This window comes from Dreissena polymorpha, chromosome 14, assembly GCF_020536995.1.
Source record: "Dreissena polymorpha isolate Duluth1 chromosome 14, UMN_Dpol_1.0, whole genome shotgun sequence".
Classification (NCBI taxonomy): domain Eukaryota; kingdom Metazoa; phylum Mollusca; class Bivalvia; order Myida; family Dreissenidae; genus Dreissena; species Dreissena polymorpha.
The window spans coordinates 5,561,622-5,570,447 of NC_068368.1; the positions used below are offsets into that span (position 1 = coordinate 5,561,622).

Sequence of the window (8,826 nt, forward strand, 5' to 3'; positions counted from 1 at the left end):
AATTTAATGTTTACATCGCGAAACGTAATGCATCCAGTTTCACTTTCGGTTTGGTTGGTTTTGTAAACACCGTAATTTCATCTTAAAAATTGGATGATAGGGTGATTAAATAAAAATTGGAAAAGTAAATCACTTGGATAATAGGTCAAAATGCAACACAAATGAACGTTAATAGTGCTCTTAATATCAAAGTTTCGGTAAAAAGTTTGGCGCTAGTTCAACGCGCATGTATACAGCCTCATAACAATAGACTGACAACCTTTTGGGTAGTAAAGTAGTAATACAAGGCAATATGGCGACCGTTAGCCACGAGGCCTATCTTACGGAGGAATCCGAGATAGCCGATGTATCACGATTGCGTAACGCACAGAACTGAAAATTCTCCAACCCTGGTACAGACAATTACGCAGGAACCTGTCGTCGGAGGCCGAACTAAGTAGACCATTGGACAGACTGACGGTGTTCCGTACGCTGTTTAGTCCCAGCCATGACGATGTGGGTTTCTAATGGAGCTCGTCATTCTCGACAACACTTGAATATAACAAAAATCTGGCAAGCTTCGTGTTACAATAAAAAATTAAGTGGGAGGGTGGGTGGTAAATGTTAACTTGTAAACCTTAGCGCGACCTAACCTGTGATGCGACGAGCTAGTAAAAGACCGACAATTTGCACGGGCAGTGGTTTTGTACTTAGTGGACGGGTCTATGTGTTACAGTAGACTGAGAATGATTGGTTATACAATTGGGGTTTGGGATTCGGTGATCCCTTAGGAAAATAGCGTTTGCGTTGAATAAGACAGTTTATTATTGAGCGAATAAACATTATTATTCAACGACAAACACAAAACAGTTTAACTACGCAACTATTATCTTAAAGGTTTGGCATAATAATGTCAAGGCTGGGATCAATTGTATTATACATGTTCCCCCAAGAACGGCGGGAACTTTAAGTAAATAATGTCTATCCCCCGTGACAAGCGGGATGTGTGTTCGTGGAAACTGTGCCAAAAAGGACCACGGCCGCAGGAAGTGGGCCTTCCGCCAAACAGTGGCCATGAATACACGCCAGCCTTGACAAGCAATAACAATGAATTAAAATCGGGTTTGGGAAAACGAAACCTTGCTCAAATAAAAGGCTTAATTGCTCCGGACAGTGTTCAACATGATAACGATCCTAACTAGAACTTGTGCGTGACATCGGATGTGAAAAATACAAGCGATTCAACAATGTCAGGGTATTTGATATAGCAACCTCCCGCATCTAAGAATAGTAACGCTATTCAGGAATTCTATATATTTTTTCTTATTTATTTACTTATGTTTACTCAGGGCATAGCGCCAGTTTATGCGCGGAAAGATTAAGGAGTAAACTTGGATCGCGTCAGATAAAAGCTATTGAAGGTAGCCCACTATGTATTGACAATCATGAAAAATGTGTGACATTGCTTGGGGTTCGATTTTGTTACCACCATAAGTGACGGTCAAAAATACAGCATGTTGATTAAAGGGCAATTGCGAATTATAGGATTATTCTATGTGTTTTAGGCGCATTCCGTCTTTCAAAACCCCACGTAACGTGGATCTCTAAATATTGCAAGCCTAGATCAGAACCGTCTGCCACGTCTACTGCCCTATGATAGGCATCCCATATCATCGATTATCCGATTAGTCATACGTTCCTTACGTGACATTTAAATACCCGATTAATATACAGGCACAGACCACCAGGAACTCGGCCGTTGAGTTTCAAACTTTACATCAAAATGACACGTAATAAAGTTTTTACATGTTACAAGTAAATACCACGGCGAACAAAAGTTATGAAATATAACAAAACAGTAAGACATATATATGTTACGGTTGTATGTACGTGTTTTTTCAAGTTACTTGTACATGATTCAATAAAAACAAACATTTTAAGTCGGGCTTTCCAACGTAGACCACTTTGTTACTATAAACCTCTTTTTATTTAATATTTGATAAACCGATATATGTAAACAATACGGCACTGGTAGCCAACTATAAAGCATTAAATAGCGACCTTTGTTCTTGCGGGATCAAGTCCCAGTTCAGTAGAGATCTGTGAATAACCTATTGGTTTGTTTCATACATTAAATTCATCAGCAGGCTTTTCACCATAAGCCAAATAGCGATCGTTTTACCACAACTAGAAAACTGGAACTGCGTATCTACCAAAAAACCTGATATTTGTTTATTTATAGCCAACGTTGATCATTATAAGCCTATTGGCAATCGTTTAATCACAATAATTTAAAAAAAATACAGAGGCGCTTTTAGTGCATCCGGATATTTATTTATTTACAGCCAAAGATGATAAACTGGCATTTTACCATAAGCCAATTGGCAATAATGTATTCTCCGTAATTCGGAAATATAGAAGCCCATTTATCGCTTCATTTACCAACCATGTACCATTATATATAACCACCACAAAGTTCTTCCGGGATTAAGTCCCGGTTAAAGTAGAGACCCGGGAAACGGCGTTATCTACCAAGAACTTCTTTATATTGATTTATTTAATATTTACTTATAGCCAAATGTGATCACCGGACTTGTCACCACAAGCCAATTGGGCGATCGTTTCAACACCATAATTTTGAAAATGAATAAGCACATTTTGTGCACCATCAACCAACCATGTACCATTATATATAACCACCACAAGGTTCTTCGGGGATTAAGTTCCGGTTCCGGTAGAGGCCCGGGAAGGGCGTTACTTACCAAGAATTTGATATATATTTAATATTAAATTATAGCCAAAAGTGATCACCATAAACCAATTTGGGCGATCGTTTCAACACCATAATTTTGAAAATACATAAGCACATTTTAATGCATCACCAACCAACCATGTACCATTATATATTGCCACCACAATGTTCTTCCGGGATTAAGTCCCGGTTCCAGTAGAGACCCGGGAACGGCGTTATCTACCAAGAATTTGATATATATTTAATATTTACTCGTAGCCAAAAGTGATCACAGAGCTTTTCACCATAAGCCAATTTGGGCGATCGTTTCAACACCATAATTTTGAAAATACATAAGCACATTTTAGTGCATCACCAGCCAACCATGTACCATTATATATAACCACCACAATGTTCTTCCGGGATTAAGTCCCGGATCCAGTAGAGACCCGGGAACGGCGTTATCTACCAAGAATTTGATATATATTTAATATTTACTCGTAGCCAAAAGTGATCACAGAGCTTTTCACCATAAGCCAATTTGGGCGATCGTTTCAACACCATAATTTTGAAAATACATAAGCACATTTTAGTGCACCACCAACCAAACATATACCATTGTATATAACCACATTATTTTTCTTTTGGGATTAAGTCCTGGTTCCAGTAGAGGCACTGGAACTGCTTATCTACCAACAACCTGATATTTGTTTATTTATAGCCAACGTTGATCATTATAAGCCTATTGGCAATCGTTTAATCACAATAATTTAAAAAAAATACAGAGGCGCTTTTAGTGCATCTTCAACCAAACATATACCGAACCTATACCAATATAACCAGATTGTTTGATCTCACAGGACTAAGCCCCCATTCTATTATTTATTTACAATCAAATTTGTTTACGTGTCTTTTAAACTTAAGCCCATCGTTTATCATTTAATTCAAAAATTCACGAAGACGTATATTTAAGGTATTTCAAACGAATGTATATGAATATGTATTACCGCAGTTTGTTTTTTATTATGTTACTGATGTATTATATTTTGTTATTATTATCATCATTATTTGTATTTATTATTATTATTAATTTTGTTACATGGATTATATTACAAGTGCTGCAAGATACGAACCAACGCACATCACTTAATATAGTTTGCAGATAAAATTGATCGCTGCGATCATATTTGTTGTTCGTTGATTTAGTCTTCGTTGCAATAGACACCCGGGAAATGCGTTTTTACCAAGGTATAATTAGCAATTCTTCTTTACAAATCGTATTCGTAATCAGACTCCAAGTGTAATGCCGACATGCATTTAATATGGCTAGAAATAAACCTAATTTTTTACGATATATATAAATACACCCATGGATCCATACTGAATTAAATATGTAATGTTCCGTTCGTGTTAATTTTATGATCGTCACACTATCCAAAAGTTTTGACGATTGAGAACGAAGCGAGAACAAAAATTAGCATCCATCGATTGTTGGCGCAGAATTTGAAATTACTAATCTATCACATGAAATTAACGACTTGTGTACTTTAATCACTGATGGGTTTCTATAAAATATACGGCTAATATACGTTTTTCTTTAATCGGTGTAACAGCGGCAAATACATATGAAATGGTATTCGTCTTCTAGATCAACGGAATTACATAACAAACAATAACGTTCATTTCGTGGAATGTTGTTCTGAGCATATCTGCCCGTTTTGGTTCTCCACGGATGTGCAGAGACTCTTTATCAAACAAAGAAAACGCAAACGTCTAGGGAGTAAGTCTTAATATTCTTCGTATTCCAAAGAGGACTTAAAAACGTTATACATATCTAGAACAGTATTGCTATTCATTTTGCCAAACCATTCTTGTTTAAAATTATCAACAAGTCTACATTTGAACTCTCTAACAAAACTGTTTACTTGTACACCGTTTGGATTTTCAAATACATAACCAAATCCATAACTATTCAAAATGTTCTTTACATTTTTGACCAAATTTTATCAACTTTATGGCAATCGTTTAAAGCTTGGTTGTAAACTGTTTTCATAATAATATTTTCATTATTCAGAATTTTAAACAAAAAATTTATAATTTTAAAAAACCTGTTTTCATACAATGGATATCTACCTAATTCTCAATAAACAGCAACATTACATATATTTACTTTAACCTGAAGCAATCGTTTGCAAAATTTTAAATGAATGCGTTCAATGTCATCTGACTTTGTGAAACCCCATACTTCTGAAGCATAATTTAAAATAGAACCAACATAACATTTTATCAATAATGTATTCAATAATTTAAGGGCTTTACCGATCAAATGTTCTTGGTTGAATTTAAAACTTCCAGTATAATTCAACACCGTACCAAAATAGTTAAAGTTATCAACCACTTCAATATCATTACCATTGTATGACCACTTTTCATTTTCTTTTAATCCTCCTCTTTTACGAAAAATCATTATTTTAGTCTTTGCAGTGTTTACATTTAGCCCCCAAGCATTGCAGTATATATATAATTTATCTAAACGTGATTGGACATCAGTCGGTGACTTGCCTAAAATAGCCATGTCATCGGCAAATAACAATAAAATCAACAAAATGTCATCTCTACTAAAACCAGAATTAATGCTATCTTGTAGGTTAAGTTCAAGGTCTTCAACAAATAAAGAAAACAAAATCGGGAACATTACTTCCCCTTGCCTCAATCCAACCGCATAACTAAAATAATCTGAATAATATGAACATGATTTTACACGTGATTTAGCATTTGCATACATATCCTTCAATATTCTAATTAATTTACCCTTTATACCAGGCTTAAACAATTTCAACCATGATGCATTACGGTATATACTATCAAAACATTTTAACATATCGACGGGTATATAACATACAAACGTTTATTTTCATTTAAATAATTTTGAACAATTGACATCAATATATAAATAGCATCAACAGTTGAATAGCCTTACCTAAATCCGAACTGCGCATCCGGAATAACATTGTTTACATTGCAAAACGTTTCAATGCGCTTGTTTAAATCGTGGTAAATAGTTTTGAAAAGCAACTTACTAAGGCAATCCCTCTATAATTATTAACATCATTAACAGCACCTTTTTATGCAAAGGGATTATAATCCCTTCTGTCCATTTTTCAGGAAAGAAACCCGATACAAATATACCGTTAAACACATCGCACAAATGTGAAGACAAAATATCACTACATTCAAGAAAGTATTTATTCAATATGCAATCAAATCCGGATGATTTATTTCGTTTTAAATGCTTAATTGCATTGCGAACTTCCTCAACAGATATATGAACGTCAAGTTCTTGGAATGTAGAATTTTCTAAATTAAAATCATTGTTTAAACAAAATTCTTCTGCTTCATTATTACAAAAATCAGACATATTGCTACTGAGGTTTTAAAAAAAAACATTGTAAATTCTTCTAATGATATTTTATTTGTTAATACATTATTTTTAAATTTGAAAAATCGCCAAAAGTCTCTTGGTTTTTGTTTTCTTAAATTTTCAATCTTTAACATTTTTGCCTATAACAAATGCTTTCTTCTTGCGGATTAAGTCCTTATAATACTTTTTACGTGTACATAAATGTTCTCTGTTTGTTTTTGTTTTACTGGAGTTAAAAATACGTAAAGCGTCGTGGTACAATTTTTGTGCATCATCGCACTCGTGATCAAACCATTCTGCATTCTTTGTACAGCTATTAACATGAAAACTAGGATCTGTTTTATACACACATGTTTTTGAAAATAACGGGTCAACAACACTGCGAATAGTTTCAGTAAATCTAATCAAAACTTCATTAATTGACGTTCTACTTGAGAAATCAATATGTTGTATAATATTGTTAAAAACAGGAAGCATACTTATAATCCTTGAGCGAAATTGCCCGCATAAATCATCATTCCATTTATATTTGACATCGGTGAAAGACTGATACTGGGTCGATGCATTGTTACATAATAAAGTAAACTGTAACGGGGCATGATCACTAAATACGTTAAAATCGTGCACGGTATAATCTGCTATAGTTGAAAAATTGTATTCGTTTGTCAATAAGTAATCAATCACACTAGTACCGTTATATGAATAAAAAGTTTGCTTACAACTATTACCAACTCTACCATTAACAATACGTAGGCAAGTGGACTTACATAAATCAAGTAATTTCACACAATGGTTATTAAGAACATTATCTACTGAGGCCCTAACAGAGGCAAAATCTGGAAAGTAATCAATATCATCATTAACAGTATAAATTTTGTCATGCACAATATAATCGCATTTATTAATTTCTCTACTATTGAGATCGCCAGCAACAAAAACTTTACCAATTTCAGAAAAATAAGAAATATAATTTTCTAATAATTCAAACAATCTACATTGAATGTGTTATATACGGGAGACTCTTGCCCCCATATATACGTTGCACAAATATACAAATCATCTGATATATTAAAAAATGTGTTGTCCAGTTTTAACCAGATAATTGTGTCATAATGATTTTTTACAATAACAATATCTTTAGCTACTTCTTCTTTTATGTATATTACAATGCCACCACTATTTATGCGAGATTTTCTATTCTGGAATTTTCTAAAGAAGTTAAAAGACAAGTATCCGCTCAAATCAATATCGCTACTACTATTCGTCCAAGTTTCATACAAAAAGGATATATCATTAGTACACACAATATTTACAAGAGAAAGGTTACTTTTTTACAATTCGTAAAGCCATTCACATTCCACGAAAGAATGCTGATTTCTCCCCCCGTCGTGCCCCTAATCGCGCACTGGTCGCCCATCGACGTAGAGAGTGTCGTAAACAATCCACGACCGCTTGCCCTTGGCTCTGGCTTCCTTCATATTGGGAAGCAGCTTGCGACGCTTAAAAACCACTTCTGACGGAAACTGTTCAAACACGTTCAATGCGGTGCCGGTCACATGTTTCCACTGACGCCGCGCCATTTCCTTGTCCTTGAAAAATGTAAACATCGCTATGATGGAGCGAACCTAACCACATGAGTGTTCCGCAAGCGATCGATGGACCCTCTCAAACCTGATAGTGTCCGCAGTTTCATGAGCAATTTTGACGGCATCGCTCAGATGTTTCCTCGGAATCTTCTCGGTTGTCTCAGGTGACTCGTTTTCTGTTTCCGGTACACCAGTAAATACAAGGTTAGCTTTCATGTATGTCAAATCGTCACGAAGGCTTTTTCGCTCATCTAATCTACTGCTAACCTGTGCGGCCGCAATATCCGCCCCATCGGAGATAAGTTCGAGCTTGGAAACGCGCTCTTCAACCGTTGTGACTTTATCGTCAAGAGCCAACCACAGAGTTTTCATGTCTTTCTCCAATACTGCCATGCGATGGTCCATCTTATCTAGGCATTGTAGTTTGTGTTCTACTGCAGAGAGTCGTCCACTTATGCCTTCTAGCAAACTCATCGGCGTCGCCTTGGAGGGCAGCGACTACCGGTAGTATGTAATGCATTTTTTTTCGCTTATGGGAGGAGAAGTTATATTACGGATCAATATTATATTTTTGTTTTAAGACTGTCTTGCATAGTGGAGATTTTTTGTGTAAATTAGTGTAAATAAGTACTGCATGTGTGCCTATTACATTTATTACAACATTTATTGCCAATAATGCAAAGCTAATTGTTTTAATTAATAACTGATCCACAACTGATCACAGGGGAAAGATCACAGGGACTGGGCAAATACGCGTAACTTTCTGGTTTTGTATAAAAACAAATGATGTTTTGTATAAAAACAAAACATAATCAACATATATTTATTTTGTGTTTTTTTCTAATTTGCTTATTTAGTGGAGAATCAATGTAGTACGATATTTGACGACCTATCGCGCAAGCAAGTTTATTGGAAGGCGTAGTGGTACGAAAACGTACAATGTATTAGTTTATTAATAGACATATAATAACGATCGCTATACACAACTTCACCAAATAGCAGTACATAGGTGAATGTCAGCCGGAATAGCTCAGTTGGGAGAGCGTTAGACTGAAGTTGTTTACGCAACAGTCATCTAAAGGCCCCCGGTTCAATCCCGGGTTCCGGCA

General features: G+C 35.3%; 1 non-coding gene across 1 annotated transcript; it reads left to right on the forward strand.

Annotated features, from left to right (window-relative positions):
- The first annotated feature begins 8,736 nt into the window (after positions 1-8,736).
- Positions 8,737-8,826, forward strand: Trnaf-gaa (transfer RNA phenylalanine (anticodon GAA)). Its single transcript is given in 2 exon segments — positions 8,737-8,773; positions 8,791-8,826. It is a non-coding gene; the product is annotated as a tRNA-Phe (tRNA).